Source organism: Panthera pardus, unplaced genomic scaffold, assembly GCF_024362965.1.
Source record: "Panthera pardus isolate Hobbes unplaced genomic scaffold, ASM2436296v1 HiC_scaffold_16, whole genome shotgun sequence".
NCBI classification, from domain to species: Eukaryota; Metazoa; Chordata; class Mammalia; order Carnivora; family Felidae; genus Panthera; species Panthera pardus.
This window is the reverse complement of record NW_026526721.1, coordinates 916,912-942,738: the sequence shown is the minus strand read 5'-3', so window position 1 is coordinate 942,738 and position 25,827 is coordinate 916,912. Positions and strand designations below refer to the sequence as shown.

At 53.5% G+C, this 25,827-nt stretch overlaps 1 protein-coding gene across 19 annotated transcripts in view; it reads left to right on the top strand.

The window, feature by feature from the left end:
- The window catches only part of PCBP3 (poly(rC) binding protein 3), a 273,850-nt gene that overhangs the window by 167,126 nt on the left and 80,897 nt on the right, over positions 1-25,827 (top strand). For 2 of the 19 annotated variants that reach the window (XM_053902944.1, XM_019434662.2), the window contains exon 1: positions 25,052-25,067. The exons of the other annotated variants lie outside the window; for them this stretch is intronic. The gene's annotated coding sequence lies outside the window, so the exon portion shown is untranslated. Of the gene's footprint in view, positions 1-25,051; positions 25,068-25,827 lie in introns of those variants that run through there. 19 annotated transcript variants of the gene reach the window in all.

Genomic DNA, 25,827 nt, shown 5'->3' with positions numbered 1-25,827 from the left:
GAATCCTACTTGGCCATTTCTACTTAATGTAGAAATTTCTACTTAATGTAGACCACAGGGAATGTCCCGGCAGCTGCTACGTACCTCGTCCACTTAACGCTTTTAGGGATTGGGTAAATCACCCCAAGTTGCGTGGGGTAAAATGTCCCTAGTTGCGTGTGCAGACGTGCAGGCCAGGGCCCCATTCACTGTGTTGACTGGGGTTTTGTGGTGGCGTTTGCGTCCCGGGCAGGCCTGGGCGTTCTCTCTCCCCGGCACCCCCGTCATCCCGTCCGTCGGGGTCCGGTGAATGCCCGTTCTGTGCCATGGGCTGTCACAGGGTCTCCCTTCATCGTTGACTCTGCCGAGTGGGCAGCTCGGGCCTGGGGGCTGGGCGCGCTTTCCAGACCCTCCCGGGAAGTGGGTGATGTCCACCCTCCTTCCAGCCCTCAGGTCTGGCTAGCGTGCCGGGTCAAGGGCACCTCCATCCCGGGGACACACCAGTGCGCTTACCGTGGCCCTAGAGCCCTGTGGGTCAGTGCACCCGCTGGCCCCTGCCCTGTGGCCCGTTACATGGCTCTGCCCGCCTAGCCGCATCTGCTGTCCCGGACCGAGGTCTGCCCCGCACCCAGTACTGAGCTCTGCTGCTTCCAGTTCGTCCCTCATCGCCTCCTCCGGGAAACGCTGGCAGGACACCTTCCGCCCCACTCTGCGTGCGCACCCCATTTACGTTTCGCTCGTCTTGGGGCGCCCAGGCCCTACTCGCACAGCGCTGCTCACAGGCGCCGCTTCCTGCCCCTAAAGCCTCCCGTGCTTCCCCGGAAGGGGACCTGTCCTCTGGGGGCCACTGCCCCAGGCCGCCCCCCCCTTGCCCCCTCTCCAGCACACAACTCAGCGGCTGCACCCCACTCTCCACACTGTCCACCGCGGCCCCGGCTCACGGGCGCCCCCCGGGCTGGCCTGGAGTTCTGTCTTCGGGCCTGGGGGCTCTGGGTGACTCGGGGCCAGGTCAGCTTGTTTTCTGAGAGGAGTGGGAAAGCCATGGGCTCCGCCGCCGGTCCCAGTGAGCTGCGGCCTCCAGGGGGTGGGGGAAGAGCCCCGGCCCCGAGACTCGGGCACACGCAGCCGGCGCCTCCGTCAGCCGCTCCTCCAGGAAACCCGCGGGGGCTGTGAGGACCCGCCTGCTGCGGACAGGACACCGCTTGGTCGTCAGGAGGGAGGGACACTGGGTGCTGCCAGGACACCTGGAGACCCTGTAGGCATGGGTCCCGGCAGGGCCAGCAGGTGCTCTGTGCCCGCGAGAACCGTCTCAGTTTTGTGGGTCGTGGAGTCTTTGTGGCACCCACTGCGCTCTGCCCTCACGGCCTGAAGCCAGTGAGTGGGAGTGTGTTCAGTGAGTGTGTGGGTGTGCCCACGTGCCCATAAAACTTGAACCGCAGCAAAGGGCTGGGGCTGGGTTTGGGCCCAGGAACACATTGTGTTTCCAGAGGATGTGTTGCTGCAGCCGTGCCGTGGGGCCACGGACCTCTGCTGCCCCCCAGTGGTGAGGATGTGGCTAAAGGAGGCCAGCTCCTTTCCTCTACACGTACCTCTTGGGATGCCCAGATTGGAAGTAACTTGACCCTTGAACACGCAGGATTAGCGCCCCCTCCCCCCCTCCACGCAGTCAAAAATATACGTGTATTTTTTTAATTTAAATTTTAGTTAGTTATAGTGTAGTATTGGTTTCAGGAATAGGTGTCAATGATTCATCACTTACATACGACACCCAGTGCTCATCACAAGTGCCCTCCCTAATCCCCCCATCCCCCATCTAGCCCGTCCCCCACCCACCTCCCTCTGTCAACACTCGGTTTGTTCTCTGTCGTTAAGAGTCTGTCATGGTTTGTTTCCCTCTTTTCTCTTTTTTCCCCTCTTCCCATATGCTCATCTGTTTTGTGTGTTAAGTTCCACCTACGGTATGTCCTCTGACCGACTCACTTCACTTAGCATAATCCACTCTAGTTCCATCCACATTGTTACAAATGGCAAGATATCATTCTTTTGGATGGCTGAGTAAAAAGTAAGCAGGAAGTCCCTAGGTTGTGGGACTGGCCGAAAAGCATTAGGACCTAGATAGAAAAAAGGAAAACGAAACCAGGGGAACTTGCTGAGGCAAAATTATGTGGGTCTCAACTATATGTCACTTTATATGCTGTGGCACAAAACGGCCATGGGTTCCACTCCTCGCTGTGAAACAGTGTGTGATACTGTGAAAGACCCTTTGTGCCTCTTTCCCCGTTTCTGAAACAGAAAGTACAATGTTTACAGTAAACGGTTGCTTGCCCAACAGGTGAGGTAACACATAAGAAGCTAGCATTACAGAACAAGTGGATTGGATTTGTTAACTGTATTCCGTTTTTTCATTTACATATTTAAATGTGTCATTTCGTTTACCTTTATAATTACATCTCTAGCAAGAGATACTGTTTTTGAATTTCAAGCGGGTACATCAACTTTGAAATAAATTTGAGTTAAGAAACTGAAAAAAAAAGAAAAAAATACATGTGTAGCTCTTAACTCCCCCAAAACTTAACTACTAATAGCCTCCTGTCGATCAGAAGACTTTTTGACAACATAGTCGATTAACACGAGTTTTGTGTGTTAAATGTGTCGTATACTGTATTCTTGCGGTAAAGTAAGCTAAAGAAAACGTTATTAAGAAAGTCACAGGTGTCTGGGTGGTTCAGTTGGTTAAGCGTCCGACTTCGGCCCAGGTCATGATCTCACGTTTCGTGGGTTCGAGTCCCCCGTTGGGCTCTGCGCTGACAGCTCAGAGCCTGGAGCCTGCTTCGGATTCTGTGTCCCCCCTCATGCTGTGTCTCTTGCCCCGCTCATGCTCTGTCTCTCTCTGTCTCAAAAAAAAGTAAACATTAAAAAAAAAAACAACAGAAGTCTTCAGCTTCCAAGAAAGAAAATGGTTAAAAAAAAAAAAAAGAAAAAATCATCAGGAAGAGAAAATACTCTTACAGTACTGTGTTTATCGATAACATAAGTTTATGTTGACCGTTTATAAGATGAATTGACTGTCAGTACGTACGTCAGTATTATCTTCCATGATACAAAATTCTGTCTGTGTTACTTGCACTATGAGCACCAAGCACCAGACTGAGAGATAATGTGGAAACTACACTCGTGGGCATTCACAGGTGTCCCGAACCACGCACCGATAACGAAGCGGCAGCGACGTGATCGCTTTGTCGCGGCCATCAACGCAGTTGCTTCACAGGAGCTCAGCCTACACACTAATGAGCGCGTTGTCGTAAAATTTTTACGTCATACGGTATTACGGTCCTATTCGTAATACAGCGTTGGAAGCATTGTTACTTTTTTTTAAAAAACACTTGCCTGTGACGCTAGGCTGACGGGTAGTGTCTCCAAGTAGGAGACAGGCATAACAGCACGGTAGTGTAATTCTTTGAAAGCAAGTGACACAAAAAGTTATAAAACAGAAAGGAAACCAATACATTATTCATTTTATGTGAAATGTCACTCATGTGACGCCTGTGTAAGGGATAGGCTGTCCACTTCCACGTGAGTCTTGCCCACGATGTCCTACCCAATGAGTGCTCAGGCGATGGTGCTGATGGTGACACACAATGGTGGCCTGCAGTTCCTGCCACAATGACTACATCTGCACATGGAGACACTCACAAATGCACAGCAGGTGAGTGTGTTACCTGTATGACGGGATGGTTATTTCCTAGTCACTGAGTGAAGGTGGGTCATCCTCGAAGGCCTCATTCTTGTCGTCTTCACGCCGAGGAGGCACAAGAGGAGGGAGAGGAGGTGGTCACCCTGTCTCTGGTGGAGGAGGGGGAGGGAAGGCAGCAGAGCAGGCACACTCAGTGTCATTTTACCGAAATACATCATAATTTCTCTCTTTTTGCTTTTTCATTCCTCCAAAAATGTTGTCTACGGCACCAACCCTTCTTCCACTGTCTGCTTTGGTTTCAGTGCCCGTATCTTAGAAGGGTCCGTGTCATACGAGAAGTCGAAAGCAGTCCCGAGTAATTGGCACCCACCTGTCCGATGCTCATTGTCGAAAGTGACGGTGTCTTCCAGCACTGCTTCTTCTGCGTCTTCTCCCTCATCAGTCTGGCCCTGGTTCGGAGGCTCTCATCTCCGCCAAGTTGCCTCTGTTCACCCCCCTGGGGTGGTCTGTTAGCTCTTGAACTTCTCCGAGATCCAGATCTTGAAACTCTTCCCCCCTCACCTTTTTTGCACGTCCATGATCTCATTTATGATCTCCTTGATTGGCTCTGTCATAAATCTAGCGAAGTCATCACAGCATCTGGACACGGTTTTCTCAGCGGGAGTTTGTGGTTTCAGGCTCTGTGGTTTTCATGGCTTTTTCTCTAACAGCAATGGCATCTTCAGTGGTGTAATCCTTCCAGGTTTCCGTGCTGCTCTCTTCCATGGGGTTCTCTTCCGTAGCATGGGCAGTCCTTTCCACAGAGTGCCGTGTGTAATGAGCCTTAAAGGTCCTTATGACCCCTGATGTAGAGGCTAAATTAGAGACGGTGTTTGGGGTCAAGCAGACCACTTCAGCAGCTTTGTTGTTGAGCTCATGGGAATCTGGGTGGCCGGGATATTGTCCAATATCAGAAAAACTTTAAAAGGCAGTCCCTCACTAGCAAGTACTTCCTGACTTCACGCACAAAGCATCGATGGAGCCAATCCAGAAACAGGGTTCTCGTCCAGGCCTTCTTGTTGTACAACCGGAAGGCTGGCGGCTGGTGTTTATCTTCTCCCTTCAAGGCTCGGGGGCTTTCTAGATAAGGGCCATCCAGATCATAAACCTGCCTGCGTTTGCACAAAACAGTAGAGCCAGCCCATCTCCCCCGCCCGTCCTACATCCCGGTGCTCCCTTCTCTCCCCTCCTGACGGATCTACTTTGTGGCACTTCTTGTCCAGGATAGGGCCCTCGGTCTGCATAAAACATCTGTGCAGGCAAACACTCTCTCCTCGGTGATTTTCTTGGTGGTGGCCGGGAGCTTGTCTGCTGCCTCTTGCCGGCCCAAGTTGCGGCTCTGTTATCTCCACATTTTGTAAGGCAAACCTCTTTCTGAAATTATTAAACCATCCTTCGCTGCCATTAAATTCTCCAACTTTAGATCCTTAACCTTTCTTTGGCTTTAAGTTTTTATATAACGACTTTGCGTTTTCTCGAATGATTTTGGAGTCTATAAGTGTGCCTTTCCTATGCGCCCACATAAAAGTGGCATTTTCAATATGAACTAAAAAGATATCTTGCAGAAAATGTGAGGTTTTCACCCCTGCTGGCATAGCTGTGGTGCCGGCTTCACGAGTTTCCTTTTCTTCTTCTTCTTCTTTTGTTTTGTTTTGTTTTTTTACAACGGTCTTTATCCTGGATTCATTTATCTTCAACGAACGGCAGCCAGAGTTGTAGACCTCAATCTGTGGTGCCTACGAAGCAACTCGGCTTTCTCTTTTAATGTCATGACTTTTCTCTGCTTCTTGGGAGCGCTCCTAGCACCACCGGTGGCACTTGGTACGGGCCCCGTGGTGTCCTCTGGGTTTACAGCACTGCTCCAAACACAGCGCAGAATACCTGAGCCCTGCAAGAGATCGCTTCTCGCTGGATCCGCAGTTTACTGGAGAAATGCTCTGCTCACGCAGATATTAGCATCCGCATCCACGGTGTTTGGAGCAGACGCTGGCAGCGCGGGAGCTCCCCACAATAGCAGCAGCGGGTGGCCATGAAATTATTGCAACAGTGCAGCTTGTACTACGGTGAATTTTCTGCGGTTGTGATTTAATTCTGCATCTTAATTTTTCAATATTTCTCTCGATTGCACAGTCTGTGTATGTGAGTTTTGGTAAATGCCAACTTTTTGTCACATGTTTGTGTGTATTTTATGGTAGTAAATGATAAAATCGAGGAGCATCTACATGTATTTCTTACATTCATGAGATACCTAATTTTTTTGATAATTTCTAGGCTATGCAATTTGCCTGCAAGTTTTTTTTTTCAAACTGTTAGAAATCTCCAAAAAGCTTCTGATATATTTATTGAAAACCATCCACGTATAAGTGGTCCTGCATAGTTCAACCCATGTTGTCCTTGTTGAGTTTGGGAGGTGCCGTTGACCCGCGTCCTTGGGTCCTTGGCCGTCGTGGAGCCGGCCCTGCTCTGGGCGCCGGGAAGTACCTCCCTGCACAGGACGCGGTGGGACGGGTTGGAGCCGTGGGTCCCCCGCAGCTGCGAATCTGGGGAGTACCCTTAGGGGAGAGAAAATCCGCCCCTTGGCTTTGTCTAGCAACTTTGTGATGAAAACCCCTCGTTTCAGAGCTGCTAGCCCTTGGGTTACAGTCTAGGTTTCCGGGGTGGTTTCGATGCTGTGAGCAGCAGACGCCTCCATCGAGGAAGCGCGTGGGTCACGACAGCCACTCCCTCCTTGCCGTGTCACTCTGCTTGCCTCGCTGACTGCCAGCCGTGCCACCTCCTCATCCCCCCGGGCCTGGTCCTGACTGCCGAACCTCACCCCTGCTCGCTGTGAGCACCCAAGGAAGGGGCTCGGCCGCCGCCACGTTCCATCAGGATCGGCCTCCGTCTTCCTCCCCCCGGCCCTCCCCTCGCATCAGTGGTTGTGCCGTCCGCGTGCTGGTTCAGTCCAGAACAGTTTCTCATGCCTCGGGCCTGTCCAGCGCGGGAGAGCAAGGTGCGAGGACACCACGTGCAGGCCTGGAGCGCACAGAGTGGCTTGGAGGGGAGGCCCGTGGTTCCAGACTTCTGTGACTGGCTGCCTCAGACCCGGCCCCCGCGTGGTGCTCCCCGTCCTGCAAAGCAAGTCAGATGTTGAAGACATCCTTTGACTACACTTGTGAGCTGGCAAGGACGCGAGGAGCCCACGTAGGCTGCAGGCGACGTGTGCATGGGAGCTCGGGAGAGGGGCGAGCCAGCCTGGGCGCTGCTCCTGTCGGGCCCACCTGGGACTGGAGCTTCCGTGCATCGGGGCCGACCTAACAACAGACGGGGCTCAGGGCTACTGGAAGTGGGGACCTGGGACGTCTCACGGAGCTGCCGCTCACGGGGCAACCCCCTCGGTGCAAGGCCATGGGACGTGAACCTGCCCCGGAGAAGGACGGTCACGGTGCACCACGTGATAGCCTGCGTCCCGGTGTGGGCGAGACGTTCTCCCAGAAGAGTCTAACTCTGCTCTGACCCCCACTTGACGCATTGACCCGTGGTCGATACCTGTCACGGAAAGAATGTCCTGAGTTGGCAGCAACCCAAGAGATGGGCCAATTCATGCCACCTGCTGGCCATTTGGCTGGGAGGTCAGGTCTCAGAACAAACACAGTCAGAAAATTGGTGACCGGGAAGTCGGGGTGAGTCTACACTGGTCACAGGGTCCTTCAGTTCTGAGGCAGGCGTTTGACCTTTGCTGTGGATCCCTGCCAGCCTTCCCTGCCCTCCATCCTTGTCCAGTGGACTTGAGGACCGCATGTCCTAAGGACAGGCAAGGGTTCCCCTCAGCAGGCTGATCGGGCCGTGGCCCTACCGAGTGCCGACCCGCCGCGATGGAGACCCCCGGCCGAGCCTGCCTTTGACATAACTCGGGGCGCCTGGCCTGGCCGGGGCTGGTGACACGTGGGCCCCACCCACCCTGACAGGGCATCTGGTGGGAACAGCCCTTCCCCGCCAGTACCTGCTTCCGTCTGCAGACCCCTCAGCACCTCCCCCACCCTCACGGTTTTCACAGCGTCTGCGGACAGCACAGCGCACTGCAGCAGAAGGGACAGCCGGACTCCTGCCCTCAGCGTCCCCGGGCCGTGTGCCAAGCAGGGGCTGGGTGCAGACCCGAGGACCATGGGCGAGTTAGTGCCCAGAGATGCGCACTGCGTGAGGGGAGTTTGCACTCAGGAAGTCCCCGTGTCCCCACCCAGCAAGGCACAGACAACTGTGGGTGATGATGCTTCTCAACGGAATAAAAGTGACAGTGGCACAATTCACCTAAATGGCCAAACCGGGAGGAAGTGTGATACAGGATGGGGTGCTGCAAAGCCCCAACGGCAAGGGCACAGGACACAGTAAGGACACCGAAGCCATAGGAAAACAGCCAGTACGTGGGATTCTGCCGCTTTGAGAAGACGGCTCTCTCCGAGGGTGGTGTCGGCGCCTGAATCCTGGCCCGCGGGCTGCAGGTTCGGGGGGTTCCAGCCGCACCTCCGGCTGCCAGTGAGCTCGCACCTGTTCTTTTCCTGAAGCCTATGTGGCAAATATTTTCTCAGGTTATTTGCCCTTACGTTTCATTGAAATACATGTTTAAAAATAGACTTAGGAACCATTTTAGATTTACAGAAAAAATTAAATGACGGCACAGGGATCTCCCACCCACCCCAGAATAACAGATGTGTTGGGGGTACGTTGCTTATGGTTGAGGGACAAATATCGATACGTTGTCATTAACTACAACCCACACTGCGTACAGATTTCCTCCGTTTTTACCTAACGTCCTTCTTCTGTCTCGGAATCTCATCCAGGACACGTGTTACATTTAACCCTCAGGCTCTTCAGGGTCTTCTTCACTGACAGTTGCTTAGACGCGCCTGGTTTTGGATGAGCTTGACCGTTTGGAGGAGCACGGGTCAGGGATTTTGTAGATGTCGCTCTCTTGGGATTTACCTGACATTTGTCTCCGGCTTAGACCCGGAGCGTGGCTCGTTTCCGGGAAGACCACGGCAGGGGGGAAGTGCCGTGTTCGTCACATCCGGGGTGCACGCTCTCAATGTGGCTCGTCCCTTTCGACGTTGACCTTGAGCAGCTGGCCGGGGTCCTGCCTGTCCGGTTTCCCTGCTCCACAGCTGCTGTTCTTTGCTGCCCTTCCACGCCGTCCTCTTGGTAGGACGGCGCTAGGTGCAGCCCACACTTGAGGAGTCAGGTAGAAACAGTTTTGTTTTCTAGACTCTGTTTCGGGATTGTGTGTGAGTGTGGAATCAGTCTTCAAGTTTTTTACTTTTTGGTCTAAAACTAACTGTGCCAGCACCTGTGTTAAGCGGTGACTGTCAGCTTCCCGGTGACCCTTGCTGTCACGTCAGCTTCCCCCTGCTTGGTTCCGCTGAGCTCTTTGCATCGCGGTGCCTCGAGCCCCCGGCTGTGGCCAGGTGGCTGCAGAGCAGAGGCCAGGCCAGCAGTCAGGCCGAGGGGCCCAGAGTGTGGTCCATGGGCTCAGCATCGACAGAGTAGCAGCAAACCGCATGGCTGGGACTACCTGGCTGCTTGATTTTGTGTTTCCCCGCAGTTGGATTGCTGCTGACAGATTGAAATTTCCTTTTCACCGAAAAGAACCACCTTTCCGGTGACCCACTGCCTGCACGCTCTGTGACCCATCACTCTGAGGAGGCGATAGGATTTGTCGCTGCCCCTACAGGGGCTTGTCTGGGAGCAGCCACGGCTCACCAGTGAGCTCTTCCCGCACCTGGTTTCTCCGTGGGTTTCATCGCACAGAGTTACGCCGCCACCGCGTGCACACGCCACACACACCTGTACACGCACACGCGTCCGTGCACGGATGCGCACACACGCAGACCAGAACAGGCTGGTTGTGGCCTGGGATCACTGGAGCCACCTGCCGGTGCCGTGACCGCGTCGGATTGTCAGATACGGCCGAATGCAGGAACTCTTCTGAGTTTTGTGCGAGCTCTCTGCTCAGTGCTCCCATTTTTATTGTTAAAAAAGGCTGAATTCCTAGGGGTGGGTGGTGTGGGCAAGCTTGTCCCCACCCGGGACAGTCCGTGGTTGCACCCTGCACACGTGGCAGAAAGGCGCCCCCGTTGGCCATAGGGTCCGAGGTGCCGTAGGCTTTCTGGAAGAAATGCTTCTCAGTTTTTTTTATATGCCTTTGGTTAATTTCCAGCACCCTGAAATGGTTACTTTTGACACTTTGGTCTAGTTTTGTCATTATTTCGGGGGAGACGATTTGGCAAGCCCCTCATTCCACCTTCCCCCAGCCCCACGTCCCTCATTCTTTCTCTCAAATATTTTAGACATTTCCCGAGATCGCTGATCTGAACCGCAGGTCAGTTTACGAGCATCTGGGGCTTCGAACACTCAGATTCTCCCTACACTTTTTGAATCTCTTGTTTCCTTTTTTCCCACTGTCTTTGTATTCTCTGAGGGAGTCTGAGGGCGTTCAGCCACATCCAGAGTTCTCAAACTGTCATGGAAGCAGAGAGCCCCATTATGGCATCCATATGTCCCGCAGTCAGATTTTTCAAACCAGGTTTGCTTCTTCATGGCGACGCATCACCGAGGGGCCTGGCTTCGTGCAATAAAGCCCCATTGCCGCTACGACCGGCAGTGAGCACTCCCCTCCCTGCCTGGGCTCTGTCTTCATGGCCTGCGTGGGCGTGGGGTGGGGCAGGGGCCGGCCGCCCCGCTGGGCCCGCTGCTTCGTCCCGTGGTCAGTTCGCACCTGCCACCACCTCCTGGTCCATTCAGCCTGTCACTTCTGCAAGAACACAGATGACCCCGTGTCTGTAGGAGGGGCCTCAAGGAAATGGTGCAGGTTTCAGGGGCCATCAAAAGAGAGCAGACTAGGGGCACCTGGGCGGCTCAGTCAGTTAAGTGTCGGACTTCGGCTCAAGTCATGATCTCGCAGTGTGTGGGTTCAAGCCCCGCGTAGGGCTCTGTGTGGGCAGCTCGGAGCCTGGAACCTGCTTCCAATTTTGTGTCTCCCTCTCTCTCTCTGTCCCTCCCCCGCTTGCACTCTGTCTCTAAATAAATAAATAAATAAATAAATAAATAAATAAATAAATAAAATTCAAAAGAGAGCAGACTGTCCCCAGCCATAAAGATCTGAACTTCCTGAGGGGCTGCCTCAGGGCTGTGTGTTTGGGTCTGAGTGCAATCAGAAAGGAACGCACTTCTCCTACGGAAACGTGCAGACGTCCAAACGTCCAAGCCCCGAATTTCACAGGCGGGCGACCCAAGAGGAGGCATCTCTGATGCCTGGGAATGTCCGAGGCCAGGTGGCCTCCTCAGCCCTGCCCCCCATCCCGGGTGCACACGGGTCCAGCAGCTGTTACAGATCCGATGCGGGGCTCACTTTGGGTTCGCACTGATGGTTTTGGTGGGGTCCCCCTGAGGTCCGAGGGCCCCCAGCGACTCTGAAGTGGCAGCCGGGATGAGTCATTGCAGAGTCCAGACAAAGACGTGTTGCGTCTGTGTTCACTGGGACACCGGCTGCTTTGGAGCCCGGCCCCCTCCCCTGTTTCAGAGGCTCTGCGACTTGGGACAGGAGGAAAGGTGGTGAGGGACAGGGCATGACCCTCCCTTCTCGTGGGCAGGGTGGCAGAAGTCAGCAGGGTGTGCTGCTCTCGTGGGGGGGCCGTGGCCCTGAACACACACCCATCCTGGGACTGCGGACTCTCGGAAGGTGGGGTCTGTCCTGCCGGACTGCAGTCCAGGGTCACCGTTGGTGAGGGTCCCTGAGGGAGTAGGGGGTGCCCTTCTTTATCTTTCAGGGGTGGTGCAGGCCATACCTTTTGTCTGCCTTTCTTTTGGGGTTTCAGTAGGATTTCAGAGGGAAGTCTGAGATGGCAGGAAGCACAAGGGGAGGCTTGGACTCCCCACCTCACTGTCCGAGTGTCTCGGCTGGCACGCCCACGAAGGGGTGTCTGTGTTGGGGCGTGGGGGGGGGGGGTCCTCTCACGTCACAGGGAAGAGTGAGTACACGCACTCTAGTGTTGGAGATAAATAGGACACCCTGGGAGTGTAAGCTGATCTATAGGGACATAAAGTAGGTCAGCAGACTCCTGCTTCCCAGAAGACACAGGAGCTGAACGCAGCCCAAACCCTGGACGTTACACACAAAACAAGCATAAGACACTCCAAAAGGTGGAGAGAACCGAGGGAGGGCATGGTGATGAGTCCCCTGGCGTTTCCGTTCGCCTCAGCCATCCTGGACTGGAGGCCGGACAAGTCAGAAACCTAGAACACCAATAGGTGCAGACCCAAGTCAGAACAAAAACAAAATTCAAGTAAACCGAGCTCTCTAAGCAAACCAGCCTGGCCAGACAGAACCCTTCAAACAAGAAGCATTCGACTGGGGCCAGACAGCCCCCAAAGCTGTGAGCAGCCTGGCCAGACTGTAACAGTCACTCCAGCCCCCACCGCGCTGGTGTCAGACAGGCAGGGGGTGGGGGGTGGGTCTGTGCTTCCATCCCTCTGGGCCCTTGAAGACCCCCTACTGCCCGGTCAGTGTGGACAGGCGCTTCCCCAGCAGCCCACGAGTAAAGGGGCCCATACTTGCTATCGGCGGAGGCCCGGGGGGAGAACCTTGTCTTCTGCCCTTTCCATGCTGCATTGGTGTCCAAGGAGTTCAGAGCAAACACAAGATTTAAAGGAAATCGAGGGGCGCTTGGGTGGCTCAGTCCTTTAGGATCCGGCTCTTGATATTGGCTCAGGTCATGATCTCACGGTCTGTGAGTTTGACCCTCCGGGCTGTCAGTGCAAAGTCTGCTTGGGATTCTTTCTCTCCCTCTCTGCTCCTCCCCTGCTTGAGCTCGCTTTCAAATAAATAAATAAATACATACATACATAAATAAATAAATAAAATGCAGAGGTTAATAAATTAATACAGAGTGTCCAGATTTCATCCAAAAGCCATTCTACATACAACCAGGAAGATCTCAACTTGAGTGACAAAGACGATCAACAGACACCAACACTGAGATGACAAATTTATGTTGAAGTTATGTGACAAGGCTTAAGGAAGTCTTTATAAAAATGCTTTATAGGCAATTGCAAACACTTGTAACAAATGAAAAACTAGAAAGTTTCAGCAAAGAAATAGAAGTTGTAAGGAAGAACCAAGTTGAATTTATTTTTTATTAAGAGTTAATTTTTTCAGACTACTTTTAGGTTCACAGCAAAATTCAAGGGAAAGTGCTGAGATTTCCCACCCCAACCCCCCCATCCCCCCCCCCACCGACACACAGCCTCCCCCACTGTCAACAGCCTGCACCTGAGCTGTGTGTGTGTTACTGTCTGTGAACCTGCACTGACACCTCATCACCCAGAGTTCGTAGTTTCCACTGGACTCGCTCTTAGTGGTGCGTGTTGTGTGGGTTTGGACAAATGTGTAATGACAGCTGTCCACCGTCACGGTGTTGTAATGAGGAGGGAGTGTTTTCACTGCCCTAAAGGCCTCCGCATTCTATCCATTTATCCACATCACCCCCACTACCTCTGGCAACCCCTGACCTTGCTGTTGCCTCCATGGTCCCGCCTTTTCCAGAACGTCGCACAGATAGAATCGTACAGGATGCAGCCTTTTCAGATTGGCTGCTGTCTCTTAGTGAGATGCACCTGCGCACCCTCCGTGTCTTCGTGGCGTGACGGCCCGCTCCTTCTTAGCGCCGAATACCATCCCGTCGTCTGGACGCACCCGTGTGTTTGCCCATCACCTCCCGAAGGGCACCTTGGTTGCTTCCAAGGTCTGGCAGTTATGAATAAAGCTGCCGTAAACATCCGCCTGCGGGTTGTCGTGTGGACGTGAACGTTCACCTCCTCTGGGTAGACCTCAAGGAGCACGACCACTGGGTCGCATGGTCAGAGGGTGTTCGGTTTTGTAAGAAACCGGCAAACCTTCCTCCGCGGCGGCTGCCCCTCTCTGCTTTCCCGCCAGCAGTGAGGGAGCGTTCCTTTTGCTCCACGTCCCCGCCAGCGATTCGTGTTGTCGGGGTTCCGGGTTGTGGCCGTTCTCACGGGTGCACGGTGACATCATTGTCGTTTTCATTTTCGTTTCCCTGATGACGTGTGACGTCTGTATGTCTTCTCTGGTGAGGTGCTAAATTAAAATTTTGGAACTGAAAAACACAATAAATGCAGTTTAAAAACTCAAATTGTATACTTTAAATACATGCAATTTTATGCTATACCCCAATTAACCTGTGAAACAAAAAGACTCAGATTTGGTCCTAGACAAGCCTAGTGACGTTCTCTTTATAAGACACTTTAAGTAAATGATCCAGAAAGTTCAAAATGAAAGGGATGGAGGAAACGACCAGACCTCACACTAACTAAAAGAAAGTAGGAATTTGAGCAACTGGGTGGCAAGGCTGGGCTAAAGCTCGCATCGCTCCCGCTCCCAGTCTGGGGACCACACCGACAAGCACGGTGGGGACTTCGCAGGGTCTTGGATGAGCTGCAGGAACAAAGGGTCCTCAAATCTCAGCGGCTTATACATTCAAAGTTTATTTTTTAGTCATTTGGGTCAGCTGAGGCCTTTCTGTGTCGACTTCTCCCCCCGTCCCAGGCTAATGGTGCAGCCTGTCTCTGGAATATTGTCACGTCACAGCAGGAGGAAGAGAGCAGGAGAGCTGTGCACGGGCCGGTAGGACTTCCTCCCGCGGGAGACATGACATGGCCAGGCCTGATCTCTGGGCTTGGCCTGTGTAGCATTGTCGCGGGGACAGGAGCAGTAGATGATACAGCCTCTCTGCTCACCACCGTTCACTCCACCCCTTTACCTCTGCAAAACGGGCCCTGCCCGAGATGACCAAACTGTCCATCCGTGGCCCAGACTGAATGGCCAGGACTGAATGGCCAGGATCTCTTCCTGTTTCCTCGCTAGCCCCCGATCTGCCTCTTCTCGCTCTGGAGACCTAAAGCCCCAGGAGTTGCTGACCACCCTGTCCACCCTGCTGGACACGGGTGGGTCAGTGTGCAAGGCCTCAAACAAGCCCCCTTTCTGATGAAGCTGGGGCAGGAGACCCCAGTGGGCCTGCAAGCCCGGCCCCAGTTCTCAGACCCGTCGAGCAGGTGGGCATTTCTGTAAAAGGCCAGAGAGTAAATATCTTAGGCTTTGTGAGCCGTGCCTGGACTGACTACCCAGCCTCTACATCGTAGAGAGAAAGCAGCCACAGACGGTTCACGGGCACGGGCGCGGCTACACGCCGGTAAAACTTCTGTGTGAGACCACGTGCTGGGCCAGGCTGTGTTTTTGCAGTCTGCACACCCTTCCTTGTTCCAGGGGTCTCTGTGAAGAGGGCCCTGAGGAGTATGTGCCCCTTGGGGCCTGGGTGGCTTTCCCAGCCTGCGCCTGCCCCTCCCAGGTCTGACGGCCGCTGCTCCTCATCGGCCCCCGTGCCGGTGTGGCACAAACTCCACCTTCCGGCCCCTCACACAGCAGCCTGCGTGTGCCGGTGGCCACACTCCGAGTACTTTTGGTGGCACGTCTCCCTCTAGACTGAATTGCTGGCACCTGGGGCCTCGAAAGCTCCATCGGGAAGCTCCAGCCTTCAGCCTCCCCCACTTCCCAATGGGAGTGTTTGGCAGCAGTTTGGATAGAGGGTGTCGTGGACTGATTTGTTTTACCCCCAAATTCATAGACTGAAGCCCATCCCCTCAATGTGACTGTGTCTGGAGATGAGGCCTTTAAGGGGTTAATTGAGGTCTTGGGTGGCCTGATCCAGTAGGACTGGTGTCTTAATAGGAAGAGATCGGGACACAAGGCACGCACAGAGGGACGACCGTGTGAGAACACAGGGAGAAGATGGCCACGTACACGGCCAGGAGAGAGGCCTCGGGAAGAGCCAGCCTTGCCAGCACCTTGACCTGGGACGTCTAGCCTCCAGCGCTGGGAAGAGGCAGCGTCCGCCGTGGAAGCCGCCCCCTCTGGGCTACTTTGTTACGGCCCGCTGGCAGACTGTGTGTGTTGGCCTTCTGCTCCCTTCGCCCCGGTGATAAAGTTAAATTTCAACAAGTGTCTGTTACTCAAAGGCAGTCCCGGCTTTACCTTCGACTGCCGTGGTCCTTAGAGAATGTTCTGTGGACCCCTGTTGGGGTCCTGCGACCTTTTCAGGGCATCTGTGAGGTTAAAATTGACCGTTTTCATAGTCCTCCTGATCTGTGACCTTGACTTCTCGCTGTGTGGCTTTTGAGCTGATGGCGGACTCTACTGCTGGCCACTGTACTCTTAGCCAGACTCACTTGTGCTCAAAGTCAAAAGCCAGCCACACTCAGTGATGTCCTCGGTGAAACAGGAGTTACTCACTGAGCCTTCAACACTGTGGGTAGTGAGAGAGGGAATCCGGAATCGCCCCGGGGCCCCATTGTGAGCGATGCCCGCCTTGGTTCAGACACCATTTATTGTGTCCACATGCTTTCATGCTCGTGGACTGGCGGACGGTTGTTTAGACTGGGTATTTGGCAGACGTTTTCTCAGAAATGACTGTCATTGGCCCGTCGCTTCAGGGAAAGCAACTGAGGTGTTTGTTGCCATCAGCGATGACCTTTGAGCTCTCAAGCAAAAGTTAGAATGTTCCAAAACTTATATCTGCCGCTGTTCACAGCTCTCTAAGATGTAAGACTTTTCCGATGAACTTGGTGATGACAGTAACAAATGTGGTTTGTTTTTTACGTTGGGTAGTAAAATGAGTCAGTATCCGGAAGATGTGTGTAACTCACTGAACCAGTATTCTCCAAATGACCACTGTTTGAAACAAAAATCATGCATGGCTAAAGTTGTATTCAACATTTAGGGTGGGCCAATGGCTTTTTAAATAGAGTTTTAAATAGAGTCAGGAAGTTCCTTGAAGTGGTCGTGTGGTTTTCAGATTGCACTTCTCAGCTGACCTTTAAGCAGTTACCACTGTTGAGTTTTGGTGCCGTGGCAAAGAAGAATGTCCCCAGTTGTTTGAAAAGGCTGTGGAAATACCTCTCCCTTTTCTGGCTGCATGTGTGGGGGCCAGTGGGTTTCACACATTTCAGCCAAAATGAACGTATCCTAACAGATTAAACGCAGAAGCAGATACAAGAACGCAGCTGTCTTCTCTTCAGTCAGGCATTAAAGAGACTGACAAAAGGGCGCCTGGGTGGCTCAGTCGGTTAAGCGTCCGACTTCGGCTCAGGTCATGATCCCATGGTTCCTGGTTTAGAGCCCCACGTCGGGCTCTGTGCTGACAGCTTGGAGCCTGGAGCCTGCTTCGGATTCTGTGTGTGTCTCTCTCTCTGCCTCTCTCCTGCTCGTCCTCTTTCTCTGTCTTTCAAAAACGAATAAACATTAAAAAAAAAGAGAGACTGACAAAAATGTGAAACAGTGCCATGCTTCTTTTTAGTTGTTTTGGAAAATATTGTTATCGTTCATGAAGTTAACTTTTATTAACTTGTATTGAGCTGATTATTATCCTTACGAGTGAATTAATAAAATATTTAAAGTTCTTAGTTTTTATTTCTAATAAGGTAAATAATGATAGATACGACCCACATAAACAAAAGCACGTTGGCGTCCACACCGATTTTTATGAGACCAAAGGAGTCTGGAGACTAAGAGTGTTGAGGACCACTGCCCTCCTGGTTGTGGGGACCGGAGGCTGCTCCCACCCTCCTCTGTGACATCAGCCTCCTTCTGTCCTTCTCATCCCCGCTCACACTAGCCCACCCCTGACTCCCCCCTGGTTTCCTTCCTCTCTTTCTTGTACCTTCTCAAACACAGCCTCTGCAGTGAGTGTCCCCTTCACTCTGCCTGCAGCCGCCATCTCGTTCAGAAATCGTCCGCCTCTGCTCCCGTGCGCAGTAACCGCAGTAACCCTGCCTGTCGTCTGTGTGCGCTCTGGTCATCCCAGCCTCCGCCGTCACTCCCGCCCACTGCTGTGGTGGCCTCCCAGCCCCCAGAGGCTTCCGTAATGGTCGGCATGGCCTGGGCTGTTCTGTGGGGCCCCGTGAGTCTCTGGTTTCCATGGCCCTCACGGGCCACCTGGGCCGCCCATCTTGGGTCAGCTTCTCCCTGCTGGGCATCATCGGGATGTTTGTCACTGGGGCCGAGAGGTGACCGCGCCACCTCTGCTCACCTTTGGTTGGGTAGAGCAAGTGCATGGCGAAGTGTGACACGGTGGGCCAGGAAGTAGTGTGAGCCCGAGGGAGGAACGAGGCTGCGCTGAGCACACGCAGGCGCTCTGACCGGAAGGCACGATGTCTGTCTGGCGCAGAGAAAATCCGTCTGCCGTCCTTTGGCCCCTCGCCCTCCATCCTCCATCGCTTCTGCCCTCCCTGAGCCCCCGTTTGGGGCCTGCCCACCTCCTCTGAGCAGGCCCTCGGCTGTCGGCTGGAAGGCTGTCTGCGTATATGTTGCCAGCACTAGGACGGGGCAGGGCATCTTGGGTCTGACTCTGGGGAGGCCGCTGGCCACCATTAGCCCCGCTTGACTCTGGCCTTCCCTCTGGGTGTCGGAAGAGAGGGCCCAGCCCCTTCTACAGCTTTGCCCCTGCCAGGGGGAGCGATGGCCCTGGTCAGGGCGCCTTGGGGGTCCCGGGGCACGTCGGGCAGGCCATGAAGAGAGGGTCCAGAGGTTCGTTCCTTACCAGCCACGTGGCCTGCCTGGGACGCTGTGTGGGCCTCGCCCCGCTGTCAGGGTGCACCAGACCTCTTACTGTGATTCCTCATCTCCTTATATTCTTACTCATCCAGAATAAGTGCATTATGGCTTTACTCCAGGCTTGGAGTTACCTTAGGCAGTGGGGACATGGTGCACTCAGCATTTAGAGGAGGGGGACAGGTGGGCAGAGACACGGCCTCTGTGTGCTGACTGCAGTGGTGGCAGCCTGCGAGGCTGCTGGGGAGCCAGGGAAGCAGTGGCTGAGCTGTGTCTTGGGCCGTGGGCAGCAAGCCATGTGCCGGGGATGAGCTCCAGCAGAAGGAAGACAGCTCCATGGTGCAGGGAGCACTGGTTGGGGGGGGACGACAGCAAGCAAGGCCTCAGGGGCTTGAGTCAGGCTCCCAGCTGTGGCCTCAGGCGTGTCTCATAGTTGCTTCATGGTCCCCTGTTGTCTCTGGGCCCTTGTCCATCCCCGTCTGCCCAGCAGCATCGCGCCCCCTGTGCTCCAGGAGGCAGGCTTCTCTGACAAGTGGGGGGCTCCAGCCCCAGGCACCATCCCGAGCTCTGGGACTTCTGTGTCCCTGGGCTCTTTCTGGGTGTGCCCATGCCCACGAACCCAGCTGTGATCCACACTGTCCCCAGGGCTCAGATCAGCACTTTGTTGGAGACAGACAGCCACACCCATGCCACACACAGCCCTGTAGCATCTGCGTAAATGTGGGCCGTGAGGACCCTGCGAGCCTGGGCCCACCAGCCCCACCCGAAGCGATGCCAGCTTATCAGAGCCCCCCTTTCCATGCGGACTCTGGGTACCTCCTCCGAGCCCCCCTCCCCGAAGGTTCTGGAACACATGGCTTTCCCGAGGCTCTGCAGCAATACCAAGCAGGCTTGTCACTATGCTTCAAGAGGACCTGTGCAGGCCCACTGACACCAGGGTCACTCAGAGTTTGGGGTGGAGGGAACGGGAAGGCTGGGGCAGGAACCTCCAGACTGTGCTGCTGGGAACAGCCCGGGGATGCGTCCCCTGAGGTACTGGGGCTCAAGCCCCTCGCTGGGGGAGAGCACAGGGGGACAGGACAGCCTGTCCCCAGTGGAGACAGCCAGGCCAGGGTGGCTCCCCACACTGCTTGTGAAAATAAATGCCTGTTCTTTGACAGTTATGTAAGTCACATTTTTAGTGAAACAACATAATTAATGATTTGGGAGTATGGTATGCTAATAACTTTTACAAGCCACCATTAAGATGCTGCAAATATTTCACGACTAGGCTTAACAAAAGGGAAAGGACTCAAAGGAGCCTAATCCCCATCTGCTTGATCACTGCAGTACAGGAATCCGGGGGTGCCTTCCGCCCTTCTCGGGTGGCCCGCCTTCCTGGGCCCGCCACCTCAGCAACCCCTCCCTGTTGCCATCCAGGTGCCAAGCCGAGTCTCCCCCACCCCTGCAGTGTCTTCTCCTGGGAGTGAGGTTCCCCCCCCCCCAGCCCCCCATCCCAGCCTCGTGGCTTCACAGAAAGGCCTTCCTGCAGCCTCGAAAGGAGGCTCCCCCGAGGAGTCTGTCCAGGTGATGCTGGGGCTTGCCCCTTTGTGACAAATCTCCCATCACACGGGCTCCCTTGTGTCTGGGCCCATCCCGTGGGGTCTTGGAGCCTGTCTCACGGTCCTGGCCCACTTTTCCTCTCATCCCTGCAAAGCGAACCATGGACGTTTCTGCCACTGCCGGAAGCGCTGTTAGTAAAGGCCCGGCTCGGCCTTTCTGGAGTGCAGACAGCCCTCTGGTCCTCTCGGCTGTTGTTCAACGTTGCGTGGCCCGTGGCCCGTGGCCCGCGAGGCCGACGCGCCCCTGAGTGCGAAGTGCCCGGCTCTGCCCGAGAGACGGGGGTTTGTATTTACCTCTGTTAGATCTGTTCAGAGAAGGGAAGGGCCAGATATGTTCTGGAGTCATGTTTCATTTTACAAAGTTTGGCAGAACTGATTGATTAGTAAACTTAACTTGTCGAGTTACTCCCGCTTACAAAATTAACTTCAGGCAAATCAGAGAGTTTTCTATGGATACAGATGGTAGGCTGGTCGCTGAAAGTCTGCTTGTAAGTAACGTGGAAGTCGAAGCAGAATCTTCTAAATAACCCGTTTCTCACCCTGAATGATATCTTTTTTTACAAGCTTGGAGACATGATGGCCCATCAGAACTTCAGCTCCGGGGGATCAGCCACCTTCAGCCTCGCAGCGACTCTTGCTCGTACCCCTGGCACGTGTCACAGTCCAGGGCGAGTCATGGCCCCCAGCCGTCCGTGGCGGTTCCTCAGGCCATCGAGTATTCTGGGGACAGGATGAGAACCTAAGGGGCCAGGTGGAGTCTAACGGGAACTCGCGCCAGCGGGACTCGCTGTGGGGCAGGTGTGTCGAGCACGTGCTGCCCGGGGTCTCGCCCAGGCCTTGCAGGCGCCGGCCAGAGTGGCCGTCCCGTCCCACAGACAGAGGCCAAGGGGCTCTTGAGGCCCTCAGCGTGTCCGCGGTGCCCCACGCCTGGAGCTGCCGTTTTAAGCCAACTTGGCAGTGAGGTTATCACGCGTGAATAGAGTTATCATTTACCCTCAACATCCATAATGTTCGTGCGCTTCTCTCGTGAAGTAATATAGTGTCGCAGGCGGGAAGAACCCTTAGATCATCGGTCCAGTGAAGGACATTGTTATAGAGAAGGAAATGCCACAGGCATGGTTATTTTCTAGGCCGTCTGATGCTACAGCCTGAAAACTTCAAAAATGTAGTAAAACTGCTACTTGTATATGCTTGTACAAGCTCGGTCCATTTTTTTTTTTACTTTTCACTTTGGCCTCTGGCAGCTTATTCACCCAGACTCCGGCGGGTTCGGCTGTGGCCTGAGCTGGGGGACATGAAGTGAGGGAGGGAGGGGCCCCGGGGCCAGAGCTGCTCCTGGCAGGAGCCACATCTCTTTCTCCAGGACTCTCTAGGACTCATGAGGACTCACAACTGGGGTGCCAAAGCCTGGCGTGTTTGGCTATCAACGTGGACGCAACACGTGGGGACAGAGGTCCAGGGCAGAGGGGTGCTGAGCGCCGGCAGGCGATCTAGGAGCAGGTGGCCTCTGTCCCTGAGGGGGAAACCGCCCCAGGGTGTAGGAGCACCTGATGTTTGCCGGGCCTGCAGGCCCAGTGCTGCGGGGCTTCTGCTCCCTATTTAAAGTCAGAAAGTGAAATTTGAATACGATGTCTGATTTTTAAATGTTGGAAACAAATTCAGACCATGTGGATCAGTCCGCTCACACTAGGCAGACACACTCTGGGCATCAGAGTAAAAGCCCACACGCGGGGAAGGCCCAGGCCGCGCCAGGACGTGGTTGGTGAGCAGAGGGAGTGGGGACTGTCCTCGCCCTCGGTGCAGAGGCGGACCCATGTCCCTGGCTCTCAGAGGTTGGTGATCTTTACAGCGCCCTTTCCCCTGAGGAGGCCTGAAGCCACGGGTCCTGAGACGGAGGGAAGCGGTGAGGACCCCGCTGAGGGCTTCTTCCTCTGGGCCGGCCGGTCCTGGTGCATCCGGAGCGTGTCCCCGACGTCACACTGCCGGGCACAAGGTGCTGCCGCTCCCTTGGCGTATCGCTCACTGTAAGTCACCGCTAAGGATGGAAAGGCTTTGCTTTTCTGTTAGCCAGGGTCTGTGCCGAGCCGGACATCTCCCAGGTCATGCAGACTGCCGGGCGCTGGCCGTGGTCCAGTCGGCGGGCAGGGGTGATAGCTCTGGGGCCAGGCTCTTGGCTGCCCTCCAGCGCAGTCTGGTTAGTGTCTGCTAAGGACGTGCCTGACGGGTGGCGTCTCTGCGGAGCGCGCCCGTAGCGGCCCTGTCCTTCGCTCGGTCACAGAGTCCCGCGGGTTGAGCAAGAGAGCTTGTGGGCACAGAGCTCGAAGTAACAGCATCTCTGAAACTTTGCACAGATGAAAGAGAAAACTGTGAGCAAAATGGGCCACGGGCTCCAAAGGAAACCCTGTTTTTAAAAAGCAGAGATGGTCTCTCATAGTGTGTTCCGGAGACAGCCACCGCAAAGGTTTCCTTAAAGAGGCGCAAAGCAGGACGGGGGGTGGTGGAGGGCACACTCACAGCAAACCTGGAGCGCCAAGTGAAAGCCCAGTGTGCCGGCACCTGCGCGGGAGGGCGAGGCAGCAGAGAGAGGCCAGGCCAGACACGGCCGTCCATTATTTCTTTTTGAAAATATAAGTAAAATATGAATATATTTATGTGTAAAATACATATACAAGTATATCTGTGTATTTCTTTTGATTTTTAGGAGAGTTTATATTTTCCTTGGCTTTATACTATTATCTGTAAAATTCACAAAAATCCCTCTTTTTTCTTTTCTTGTGTGTGTGCGTGTGTGTTGATGTGCTCTCACGAGCAAGCGTATGGGTAGCGGGAAGCCTCTTACCCTCCCTCCAGACCTCTCCCAGCGTTTCATGTGCTGCCAGGTTCCTCCCTCTTGGTGGCTGTAAGCCTCCCCCCGCTTACCCTCCCACCTCTGCTCCTACTTTATCAGCCTTATCGATTCTTTATCTCCAATCTCCAGCACATGTAACATTTACACACCATTTTGTGTCATTCACCATGAATTGTGTCATTTAGTCCTGGTTCTGGAGTTAAATATATCTGCTGCTTGTCACCGAATCTTATGACGAAATTTCTCCACGTGTTTTGTGGTTGGCCGAAACCCACCCTGTTCGGTTCTTCGCAGTAGAAATCCCAGATGTTCTTCCCCAGGAAGATGTCTCCCGTGTCCCCGCGTATTCCTGTTGTCCTATCTGTGGCCTTTACCATGCAAGTGTCGTTTAGCTGCATAAATGGTTTTGCTTATATTTTTTTCACCTTAGTGTCTTAAGAAGGTTGCTTTACTTCTGCAATTGCTGTTGAGAAGTCTGACCTCCCTCGGGTGTTCTTTTCATTAGAAGCATGTGGGACCTTTTGCTCCCGATGCCCCCAAAGACTTCGTCTCTAATACCTAATTTAACATGCGACTTGCTGCTATTTGCTCAGGCCTGAATTTCAGTAACACAGTGTGAGCAATCACGAAGTCGATTCAGACTCTCTTTTATTTCAGGCGTGTTTGGAACGTACACGCGTATGCGTGAAGACGCAGCGGGTTGCACTTACACACGTACCCTGGCTCTCTCTTGCCCAGGTGTTGTGTCTGTCGTGTCTTCTTGAATCTTCTTCCTGCACATCTGTTTCATTTTCTTTCCTTGTTTCTGTTCTCTATGTTCAGAAGTGCTTCTCACTTCTGAAAAACCTTCGAGTTTATTCCTGAGCTCTATCAGCCACCTTTTGGTATCTTGCTGTTTTCTTGTCATTTCACCTTGAGATGTTCTAATTCCAGATGGTTCTCTGTCCAACAGTGAATATCGTTGTATATTTCTGAGATTCCTGAGGACTTGGAGCCCTCAGCACTGTTTAAATTTCCTACAAGCTCCTAAATGGTTCCTTGCTCCTTCCTGCCTCCCCTCCCTCCCTCCTTTCTTTCGCTCTTTGTTTTCACTTGCCTGGAACTTGGGGACTCGAGTCAGCACATGCTTCCTGGGGTTTCTCCATTTGCTCTCAGAATATTCACCTCGATTCCCACCTAGTGTGAGTCTCTATTTCTTTGTGGAGGGTTAATATCTGTTAGGGAATTTCTGAGTTCTGCGGCTCGAAGGACCGTTCCCCGCTTAGCGTCTGTTTACCACAAACACGGTTCATCTGGTGCTTCGCGTGAACTCTGCTGCTGTGTTCGGGCCACATCTACCCCCGTTCTTGGAGTCTGACAGACCCCTTGACATCCGGTTCTACTGAAGAGGTCTCGGGGGTTTTTCTGTTAATCTTGTGGCTATATAGGGGAATTTTTAAGGAATTTAGAAAACTGAAAGAAAAAAACTAACTGTTGCCATGACCATGGTAGTGAATTTTGACGTATATTTAAGTCCCAGGAGACTTGATAATTAATTAAATAAATAACAAATCATTATTAGTGCCCTACATGGTTGATATTCATTTCCTTACATTCACATTTTTATAATTTTTATTCTATTATTTCTTCCTGCAAATCCAGTATTCTTTCTGAGACCATTTTCCTTCTGCCCGAACGGCATCCTTTATAATTGACTTTAGAGTGGGTCCCCTGAAGACGAGGGTCCCCGTTTTCCGACCCTGGAAACGCTTTCAGTCACCTTCATTTGTGAAGGATGATTACATGTAGCAAAGAACTCAAAATGGACAGTGATTTTCTAGCACACTGTAGCTCTAATTCAGTTCTGTTCTGGTAACCCTGCTTATTGTTGAAATGGAAGTCTTCGGTGTAACTACTGCTCCTTTGAAAATCATCTCATTTATTTCTTTGTTTGATTTTAAGTTCTCTTCTTTGTCTTTGTTTTCTTGAGGTTTTATTATGATGTGACTAGTGTGAGTTGCTCTGTGAGTCTTGCTTGGGATGGGCTAGGTCCCCGAGCGTGCGGGTTTGGTGTCCTTCACCAGCTCTGCCTCTTTAGATGGAGCCCGGGCGCCAGGCCCCCCCTCCTTGGAGCCCGACGGGAAGTAGGTCAGCTGCCTGCGCAGTAGGAGCCGTCTCTCGTCTCTCGTCTCCCGCACGGCCCGTCTGTTTCTTCGTGTCGTACGTTTCGGACCATCTCCTGTGGCTTAGTTTCCAGCTCATGAATTCTCTTCGGTCGTACGCGGTTCCGTTGTTAAACTTCCTCGCTGGGTTTGAAACTTTAGGTGTTGTAGCTTTTTATTTTAGAATTTCTCTGTGCTTTCTTTCAACTTTTCTGTAATGTTACTTTTAACTTTTATTTTGAAAGAATCACAGGTTCGTAGGAAGTGGCAAAAATAGTACAGTCTCCCGGAACATTCGCCCAGCTTCTTCCACTGGTAGCATCTTACATAACTATAGCACAGTATCAAAACCGGGAAAATGACACCGATGCAGCACTCCTAATGAGACTGCAAACGTGATTCCAATTTCACCCCTTCCTACCTGCACTCCGTTGGCTGTGTGTAGTGGTAGTAGGAGTAAGGGGAGTAATGGTAGCGGTCGCAGTGACGGTACGAGTGATGACATTGGTACTGACAGCAGCACTGGCGGTAGCGGGAGCGGCAGTGATCGTGGCGGCGGCGGCAGTGGGGATGGTGGTAGGAGCGGTGGTAGTCGTAACCACAGCGCTGAGAGTGGTGGTAGTAACGGCGGCAGCAGCAGCAGCGGGAGGAGCAGTTGTAACAGCGGAACCGCGATTGTAGCGGCAACGACAGCGGTAGCAGTTGAGTAGCGGTCGTAGCAGCAGTTGGATTCTATGCAGCTTCAACCCGCGCCCGGGTTTGCATCACCACCCCCGGGATGCAGGTCTAGGATACAGGACCGCCCCCTTCACCGCCACTCGCAACTGCCTCGGGGCGCCTTGAAATATTCACCCTCCCCCGCACTCCCATCTCTG